The sequence below is a fragment of the Salmo salar genome, chromosome ssa16, assembly GCF_905237065.1.
Source record: "Salmo salar chromosome ssa16, Ssal_v3.1, whole genome shotgun sequence".
Classification (NCBI taxonomy): domain Eukaryota; kingdom Metazoa; phylum Chordata; class Actinopteri; order Salmoniformes; family Salmonidae; genus Salmo; species Salmo salar.
Window position 1 is genome coordinate 93,613,076 of NC_059457.1, and position 10,000 is coordinate 93,623,075.

Here is a 10,000-nt window from a genome sequence, read left to right on the forward strand (position 1 = left end):
AACCTGATGGAGTTCTTTTACCGGGACGGTTTCAGTAGAATCCACGAGATACAGGTTGGTTACTGAGCTTTTGTTTTGGACTGAATATTTCCGTGATTTTGTAACGATGGGCACTTTTTGGCATTTTATTAGTTTTCTTTGGAGAAAAAACCTTTAATCAACAGAAATAAATGTTAGTAATTTTGTCAGGAACAATAGTATTGTCTGGGATCATTTTATTAGACCGACTGATTTGACTATCTTATTCCTCCGTCCAATGTCATTATCATCACGTCATCAAACATTTAGTTTTCAACCTGAATGACAAACACAATGTGTTTTTTGGGGATGATTGTTTTTGTCTGTAGGATAAATTACTACCACATTTTATAAATAATTATTTGTATCCTAAATGATGATCTTCCGCTGTCTGAACGTGTATTCCTGCACAGAGGCGACCGTCAAACACGACTTTTCTCGTTGCATTTCTTATATATTTATACCTTTTACAGTAGTTATATTGAGGGGAAAGTGCAATTCGTAACAAAATGTTATGAATTTGCAAAACGTATGATATATATATTACTTTTTCCAATTGGTTATGGTTAACGTTAGCTAGGCTATGGGTTAAGGTTAAGGTTAGGGTTATGAGTTAGGGGAAAGGGTTACCTAACATGCAAAATAACTAAAGTAGATAATTAGCTAAATTGCTAAAGTTATCCGTGATGAAATCTAAACTCGTAACCTTTTGGTTTGCTAGACGTTCGCGTTATAAACCCACTCATCCATATTTGTCATTTACTGAACAAAACATCCCACATTCTGTGTGTTTTTGACTGTTGCTGAGGTCCAGACAGTCAACTCTACCTGAACCCACACTGACTTTCCCTGTTCCTTCCTCCATGTAACCCTAACCCACACTGACTTTCCCTGTTCCTTCCTCCATGTAACCCTAACCCACACTGACTTTCCCTGTTCCTTCCTCCATGTAACCCTAACCCACACTGACTTTCCCTGTTCCTTCCTCCATGTAACCTGAGGTTTACCTGTCTGTCTGTCTAGAGGTTTACCCATCTGTCTAGAGGTTTACCTGTCTGTCTAGAGGTTTACCTGTCTGTCTAGAGGTTTACCCTGTCTGTCTAGAGGTTTACCCTGTCTGTCTAGACCTGAAGGTGTCTGTAAAACAGGCCAGACTGGTCTGTCTACTATAACTCCCCATTGAAGAAGACAGACGGCACGTGGTAGTCAATAGGAAAACATGTCTTCTGTATTACCACACTGTTAATGTATGTTGTTATTCTGTCTACTATAACTCATGTACTTCAGTCTAATGGAAGAAGAAGCCTTCTACCTGGTCAATAACACAACTAGGCTACTGTAGACATACAGGTTACAGTGCACATTGTTTGGTGAAAATATACTTCCTTTAGAGAGCTGGTTGTGTGCTGAATGAATCCATTGTGAGTGAAATGGGGGGCCCAGAGTACATAATACAACTGCTGTGGAATGAGAACAGCTGTTTCGGTACTTCCTTTGGGGCGTTTGTGCCGGAGCTTGAGGACAAAGATGTGTCCCAGTGCCCCTCCCTTGGGGGGGGCGGTAACATTTTGAATAGCCAATCAGAAGTAGTGTGGGGGGGGGGTGTTGCATAACCATCACCATGTTAGGGAAATGGAACCATTACTTAATAGGTGTTAGGGAAATGGTGTTAGGGAAATGGTGTTAGAAAATGGTGTTAGGGTATGGTGTTAGGGGTATGGTGTTAGGGAAATGGTGTTAGAAAATGGTGTTAGGGTATGATGTTAGGGATATGGTGTTAGGGAAATGGTGTTAGGGAAATGGTGTTAGGGAAATGGTGTTAGGGAAACGGTCCCAGTTACATGTGTTGTTCCACACAGTGATAAAGGGGATAGAGTGCGATAGAGTGAAAGATTGGTTTAGTGTGACCCTCCATGATTTCTGAATGTAACCTAGTAACACTGCCTGTCTATATCTGGGTAGCCTGGTGCCAGGTCTCTCTGTGCTGCGTTGGCAAACCCCCCCGCTGCCAAACCCCCCCGCTGCCAAACCCCCCGCTGCCAAACCCCCGCTGCCAAACCCCCCCGCTGCCAAACCCCCCGCTGCCAAACCCCCGCTGCCAAACCCCCCGCTGCCAAACCCCCGCTGCCAAACCCCCGCTGCCAAACCCCCGCTGCCAAACCCCCGCTGCCAAACCCCCGCTGCCAAACCCCCCGCTGCCAAACCCCCCGCTGCCAAACCCCCGCTGCCAAACCCCCCCGCTGCCAAACCCCCGCTGCCAAACCCCCCGCTGCCAAACCCCCCGCTGCCAACCCCCGCTGCCAAACCCCCCGCTGCCAAACCCCCCGCTGCCAAACCCCCGCTGCCAAACCCCCACTGCCAAACTCTGTGAGATGGAGAGACATGAGGATTAGTTTAGTGTGACTGCAGATCAAAACAAGCATCACATTCTATAGGCTTAAACCCCTAAATGGTAAAATCCCAGACAGGATGTTGACAGCACATCCCAGACATGGTGTTGACAGCAAATCCCAGACAGGATGTTGACAGCACATCCCAGACAGGATGTTGACAGCACATCCCAGACAGGATGTTGACAGCACATCCCAGACAGGATGTTGACAGCAAATCCCAGACATGGTGTTGACAGCACATCCCAGACAGGATGTTGACAGCACATCCCAGACAGGATGTTGACAGCACATCCCAGAAATGGTGTTGACAGCACATCCCAGACAGGATGTTGACAGCAAATCCCAGACAGGATGTTGACAGCACATCCCAGACAGGATGTTGACAGCAAATCCCAGACATGGTGTTGACAGCAAATCCCAGACATGGTGTTGACAGCACATCCCAGACAGGATGTTGACAGCACATCCCAGACAGGATGTTGACAGCACATCCCAGACAGGATGTTGACAGCACATCCCAGACAGGATGTTGACAGCACATCCCAGACAGGATGTTGACAGCACATCCCAGACAGGATGTTGACAGCCCATCCCAGACAGGATGTTGACAGCACATCCCAGACAGGATGTTGACAGCACATCCCAGACAGGATGTTGACAGCGAGGTTCCTCTCTCTCTGTTTCCCCCCAGATGGAACACTCTCAGAAGTATGGAAAGATCTTTAAGTCTCGTTTCGGCCCCCAGCTGGTTGTGTCTATCGCAGGGCGGGATCTGGTTGCCGAGGTGCTGAGGACGGAAGGTGTGGCCCCGCAGAGAGGCAACATGGAGTCCTGGAAGGAGTACCGCGACCTGAGGGGCCGATCTACCGGACTTATCTCAGCGTGAGTCTGACCTCTGAACTACGACCTGTGTACACCCCTTTTTTGAAAGGAGAGAAAATCGAGAAATGATTCACACGAAGTAGTATCGACTTCAGTTAGTTGTAATGAATATTTAGCGTAAAGTCATCAACAATGTACATAGGAACAAAAAAGGGGATGTTTGACAAGTGAAGAATCTGTTTCTCAGAACTCCGTAGCTCGTACATATTGTTCCACTAATGTCACATTTCCATCTCAATCAATTCTTATTTGTTACTCTTTTAAAAACATGACTCTATGAAATTAATTGACACAACCCTTTTAAACTTTTTTTTTCAATGCCTATTTTTCTATTTATCAGCATTAAAATATCCTTGTATTTATTTATATTTATTTATTAATTCTTATCCTTTTATATGAACTCATTTTTTTTATCAACAAATAAAAACATTTCTGACCTTTTGTATTTAATTCGTTATTGTAAAATTACAACAACAACATTTTACGTTTGTTGGGACCTGCTGATTCCCGGGAATCTTCCCCAACCCAAGGATTTCTGGGAAACCTTTTAGTTGTGTCTGACCTTCTTCTCTACCTTTCTCTCTCTCTCCGCAGGGAGGGTGAGGAATGGTTGAAGATGCGCAGTGTCCTCCGTCAGCTGATCATGAGACCGAAGGACGTGGCTCAGTTCTCTGACGATGTGAATGCTGTGGTGGGGGACCTGGTGAAGAGAGTGGTTACGCTGAGGAGAGGGCAGACAGACGGACTCCACCGTGCTCAATATTAACGATCTGTTTTTCAAATACGCAATGGAAGGTGGGTAGTGGGTACAGGGAGGATGGGTACAGGATGGGTACAGGGAGGATGGGTAGTGGGTAGTGGGTACAGGGAGGGTGGGTACAGGATGGGTAGTGGGTACAGGGAGGATGGGTAGTGGGTACAGGGAGGATGGGTACAGGGAGGATGGGTAGTGGGTACAGGGTGGGTAGTGGGTACAGGGAGGATGGGTAGGGGGTACAGGGTGGGTAGTGGGTACAGGGAGGATGGGTAGTGGGTAGTGGGTACAGGGAGGATGGGTAGTGGGTACAGGATGGGTACAGGGAGGATGGGTAGTGGGTACAGGGAGGGTGGGTAGTGGGTACAGGGAGGATGGGTAGTGGGTACAGGGAGGATGGGTACAGGGAGGATGGGTAGTGGGTACAAGGTGGGTAGTGGGTACAGGGAGGATGGGTAGTGGGTACAGGAAGGATGGGTAGTGGGTAGTGGGTACAGGGAGGATGGGTACAGGGTGGGTAGTGGGTACAGGGTGGGTGGGTAGTGGGTACAGGGTGGGTAGTGGGTACAGGGAGGGTGGGTGGTGGTAGTGGGTACAGGGAGGATGGGTAGTGGGAGGATGGGTAGTGGGTACAGGGAGGATGGGTAGTGGGAGGATGGGTAGTGGGTACAGGGAGGGTGGGTGGGTAGTAGGTGGGTAGTGGGTACAGGGAGGGTGGGTAGTGGGTACAGGGAGGGTAGTGGTTAGTGGGAGGATGGGTAGTAGGTGAGTAGTGGGTACAGGGTGGGTAGTGGGTAGTGGGTACAGGGAGGATGGGTAGTGGGTACAGGGAGGGTAGTGGGTAGTGGGAGGATGGGTAGTAGGTGGGTAGTGGGTACAGGGAGGGTGGGTGGGTAGTAGGTGGGTAGTGGGTACAGGGTGGGTGGTGGGTAGTGGGTACAGGGTGGGTAGTGGGTAGTGGGTACAGGGTGGGTAGTGGGTACAGGGAGGGTAGTGGGTACAGGGTGGGTAGTGGGTAGTGGGTACAGGGAGGATGGGTAGTAGGTGGGTAGTGGGTACAGGGAGGGTAGTGGGTACAGGGAGGGTGGGTGGGTAGTGGGAGGATGGGTAGTGGGAGGGTGGGTGGGTGGTGGTAGTGGGTACAGGGTGGGTAGTGGGAGGGTGGGTGGGTGGGTGGGTGGGTGGTGGTGGTGGGTACAGGGTGGGTAGTGGGTACAGGGTGGGTAGTGGGTACAGGGTGGGTAGTGGGAGGATGGGTAGTGGGTACAGGGTGGGTAGTGGGAGGGTGGGTGGGTGGGTGGGTGGTGGTAGTGGGTACAGGGTGGGTAGTGGGTACAGGGTGGGTAGTGGGTACAGGGTGGGTAGTGGGTACAGGGTGGGTAGTGGGAGGATGGGTAGTGGGTACAGGGTGGGTAGTGGGTACAGGGTGGGTAGTGGGTACAGGGTGGGTAGTGGGAGGATGGGTAGTGGGTACAGGGTGGGTAGTGGGAGGGTGGGTGGGTGGGTGGGTGGTGGTAGTGGGTACAGGGTGGGTAGTGGGAGGATGGGTAGTGGGTACAGGGTGGGTAGTGGGTACAGGGTGGGTAGTGGGTACAGGGTGGGTAGTGGGAGGATGGGTAGTGGGTACAGGGTGGGTAGTGGGTACAGGGTGGGTGGGTGATACTCCAGTATATTAGAGGTGTCATGTAGACAACATACTGGGCCTGTTCAGACTCTGTGGTAAGTCTGTTATTGAGGGTGGCAGCCATCAGGCAGCTAAACTAATAAACCCCAACTCATCTTCAAGTTCATTTTACCTTCCTCTTCTTCCAGGTATGGCAGCCATCTTGTACGAGGACCGTCTGGGCTGCTTGGAGAATGAGGTTCCTCAGAAGAGCCAGGACTACATCGCAGCCCTGCACCTGATGTTTAGTTCCTTTAAGATGACCATGTACGCCGGAGCCATCCCTAAGTGGCTCAGAACCATCATCCCCAGACCCTGGGACGAGTTCTGCAGCTCCTGGGACGGACTCTTCAGTTTCAGTACGTTTCGATGATGCTGCATTTCCACCGGTGGTGTACCCCCCCCCAGGGTGTTTGACCGTTAAAAGCCTCAGACTTTTGTGTTTCTGTAACTGTCGTGGAAAATTGTCTCAAAAATATAACACTCTTAGAAGAACTTGTGAATTCAATATAGACTTTAATACAAAGTAGCAAAGCCGTGCTGGTCCGCGGAACATCCAACTTCCCTGAACACCAGCTCTGCTTTTATACACATACAGCATATAGGTACATCCCATATGTTAATGCAGTTACTCCCCTTAGTCCTTCTGCCACCATTATCTTTTAGTCCGAGTTCTTTGCTTGTTAACGCCCAACAATAACAACTCATATCTGCTTCTGATTAGATTATAACGGTGGCGGGGACCTCTGTATGTCATACAAATATAACGCATGCATTGCATGCTCATGTTTAGTCATTTTACTACCATCTCCCCATCCTGTGCCCTTCTGACTTTGGTATGTCTGGCTGTCATAAATGTATTTATGGCCTTGGTTAATGTACTCATTGCTCGTGTGTAATCTTAACAGACTGGTGATAATACGGTTAGGGAAGAGGTAAATACAGAACTCAAGTCCAGTTGCCAGGCTACTGCACAACCCGCAGTGGCCCGTTACCTTATTTGGACTGGGTGTTCACCTTCTCTTCCTATGGCCAATGTCCTTATGTCTATGCTACTTCAGCATAGCGACTACAATTATTTATGTTACTTAGCTCCCACACTATTCTGTTAAACTAACACTGGTCTGACTGCTGAGAGCTACTTTATAGAGGAGAAATGGCTCACCTCCACTCTGTTAAGAAAACATCAAATGGTACTTCATCTGTCCCCACAGGAGAACCCTTTGTAGAACCCTTTTGGGTTCCAGGTAGAACGCTTTTGGTTCCTGGTGTAGAACCCTTTTGGGTTCCAGGTAGAACCCTTTTTGGGTTCCAGAGGTAGAACCCTTTTGGTTCCAGGTGTAGAACCCTTTTGGGTTCCAGGTAGAACCCTTTTGGGTTCCAGAGGTAGAACCCTTTTGGGTTCCAGGTGTAGAACCCTTTTGGGTTCCAGAGGTAGAACCCTTTTTGGGTTCCAGGTGTAGAACCCTTTTGGGTTCCAGAGGTAGAACCCTTTTTGGGTTCCAGAGGTAGAACCCTTTTTGGGTTCCAGGTGTAGAACCCTTTTGGGTTCCAGAGGTAGAACCCTTTTGGGTTCCAGAGGTAGAACCCTTTTTGGGTTCCAGGTGAAGAACCCTTTTAGGTTCCGGGTGTAGAACCCTTTACACAGATGATTCTACCTGAAACCCAAAAGTATTTTACCAGGATCCCAAAAGGGAAAGACGAATAACCCTTTTTTTTCCTCCAAAGAATGTATCTGTCTTAGATGAACTCACTGACTGTAAGTGTCTCTGGATAAGAGCGTCTGATAAATGACTCAAATTGTGAATGCATGCATGTAACCCTATACTGTTATGGACTAGAGATGAATATGTTACCTTAACCCTCTTCCTCCCTCCCCCTCTTCCTCCCTCCCTCCTCCTCCCTCCTCCTCCCCCTCCTCCCCCCCCAGGCCAGATCCATGTCGATAAGCGTCTGGGGGAGATCCAGGATCTGGTGTCCCGAGGAGAGACAGTGAAGGGGGGTCTTTTAACTCACATGCTGGTGACCAGAGAGATGAACCTGGAGGAGATCTACGCCAACATGACTGAGATGTTACTGGCTGGGGTGGACACGGTGAGCAGTAGGGGAGATGTTACTGGTGGACACGGTGAGCAGTAGGGGAGATGTTACTGGTGGACACGGTGAGCAGTAGGGGAGATGTTACTGGTGGACACGGTGAGCAGTAGGTGAGATGATGCTGGCTGGGGTGGACACGGTGAGCAGTAGGGGAGAGGGAGATGATGCTGGTGGACACGGTGAGCAGTAGGGGAGATGTTGCTGGTGGACACGGTGAGCAGTAGGGGAGATGTTACTGGTGGACACGGTGAGCAGTAGGGGAGATGTTACTGGTGGACACGGTGAGCAGTAGGGGAGATGTTGCTGGTGGACACGGTGAGCAGTAGAGGAGATGTTACTGGCTGGGGTGGACACGGTGAGCAGTAGGGGAGATGTTACTGGTGGACACGGTGAGCAGTAGGTGAGATGATGCTGGCTGGGGTGGACACGGTGAGCAGTAGGGGAGAGGGAGATGATGCTGGTGGACACGGTGAGCAGTAGGGGAGATGTTGCTGGTGGACACGGTGAGCAGTAGGGGAGATGTTACTGGTGGACACGGTGAGCAGTAGGGGAGATGTTACTGGTGGACACGGTGAGCAGTAGGGGAGATGTTGCTGGTGGACACGGTGAGCAGTAGAGGAGATGTTACTGGCTGGGGTGGACACGGTGAGCAGTAGGGGAGATGTTACTGGTGGACACGGTGAGCAGTAGGGGAGATGTTACTGGTGGACACGGTGAGCAGTAGGGGAGATGTTACTGGTGGACACGGTGAGCAGTAGGGGAGATGATGCTGGTGGACACGGTGAGCAGTAGGGGAGATGTTACTGGTGGACACGGTGAGCAGTAGGGGAGATGTTACTGGTGGACACGGTGAGCAGTAGGGGAGATGTTACTGGTGGACACAGTGAGCAGTAGGGGAGATGTTACTGGTGGACACGGTGAGCAGTAGGGGAGATGTTACTGGTGAACACGGTGAGCAGTAGAGGAGATGATGCTGGTGGACACGGTGAGCAGTAGGGGAGATGTTACTGGCTGGGGTGGACACGGTGAGCAGTAGAGGATATGTTACTGGTGGACACGGTGAGCAGTAGGGGAGATGTTACTGGTGGACACGGTGAGCAGTAGGGGAGATGTTACTGGTGGACACGGTGAGCAGTAGGGGAGATGTTACTGGTGGACACGGTGAGCAGTAGGGGAGATGTTACTGGTGGACACGGTGAGCAGTAGAGGAGATGTTACTGGTGGACACGGTGAGCAGTAGGGGAGATGTTACTGGTGGACACGGTGAGCAGTAGGGGAGATGTTACTGGTGGACACGGTGAGCAGTAGGGGAGATGTTACTGGCTGGGGTGGACACGGTGAGCAGTAGGGGAGATGTTACTGGTGGACACGGTGAGCAGTAGGGGAGATGTTACTGGTGGACACGGTGAGCAGTAGGGGAGATGTTACTGGTGGACACGGTGAGCAGTAGGGGAGATGTTACTGGTGGACACGGTGAGCAGTAGGGGAGATGTTACTGGTGGACACGGTGAGCAGTAGGGGAGATGTTACTGGTGGACACGGTGAGCAGTAGGGGAGATGTTACTGGTGGACACGGTGAGCAGTAGGGGAGATGTTACTGGTGGACACGGTGAGCAGTAGGGGAGATGTTACTGGTGGACACGGTGAGCAGTAGGGGAGATGTTACTGGTGGACACGGTGAGCAGTAGGGGAGATGTTACTGGTGGACACGGTGAGCAGTAGGGGAGATGTTACTGGTGGACACGGTGAGCAGTAGGGGAGATGTTACTGGTGGACACGGTGAGCAGTAGGGGAGATGTTACTTGTGGACACGGTGAGCAGTAGGGGAGATGTTACTGGTGGACACGGTGAGCAGTAGGGGAGATGTTACTGGTGGACACGGTGAGCAGTAGGGGAGATGTTACTGGTGGACACGGTGAGCAGTAGGGGAGATGTTACTGGTGGACACGGTGAGCAGTAGGGGAGATATTACTGGTGGACACGGTGAGCAGTAGGGGAGATGTTACTGGTGGACACGGTGAGCAGTAGGGGAGATGTTACTGGTGGACACGGTGAGCAGTAGGGGAGATGTTACTGGTGGACACGGTGAGCAGTAGGGGAGATGTTACTGGTGGACACGGTGAGCAGTAGGGGAGATGTTACTGGTGGACACGGTGAGCAGTAGGGGAGATGTTACTTGTGGACACGGTGAGC

At 50.7% G+C, this 10,000-nt stretch overlaps 1 pseudogene across 1 annotated transcript in view; it reads left to right on the forward strand.

Moving 5' to 3' along the window:
• LOC106595593 (cytochrome P450 27C1-like) overlaps positions 1–10,000 on the forward strand; it is a 20,623-nt pseudogene that overhangs the window by 502 nt on the left and 10,121 nt on the right. Inside the window, exons 1-5 of the transcript XR_006759881.1 lie at positions 1–54; positions 3,103–3,293; positions 3,888–4,088; positions 5,860–6,069; positions 7,641–7,804. The exon at positions 1–54 is cut by the window's left edge and continues 502 nt beyond it. The product of XR_006759881.1 is annotated as a cytochrome P450 27C1-like (transcript). The remainder of the gene's footprint in view (positions 55–3,102; positions 3,294–3,887; positions 4,089–5,859; positions 6,070–7,640; positions 7,805–10,000) is intronic.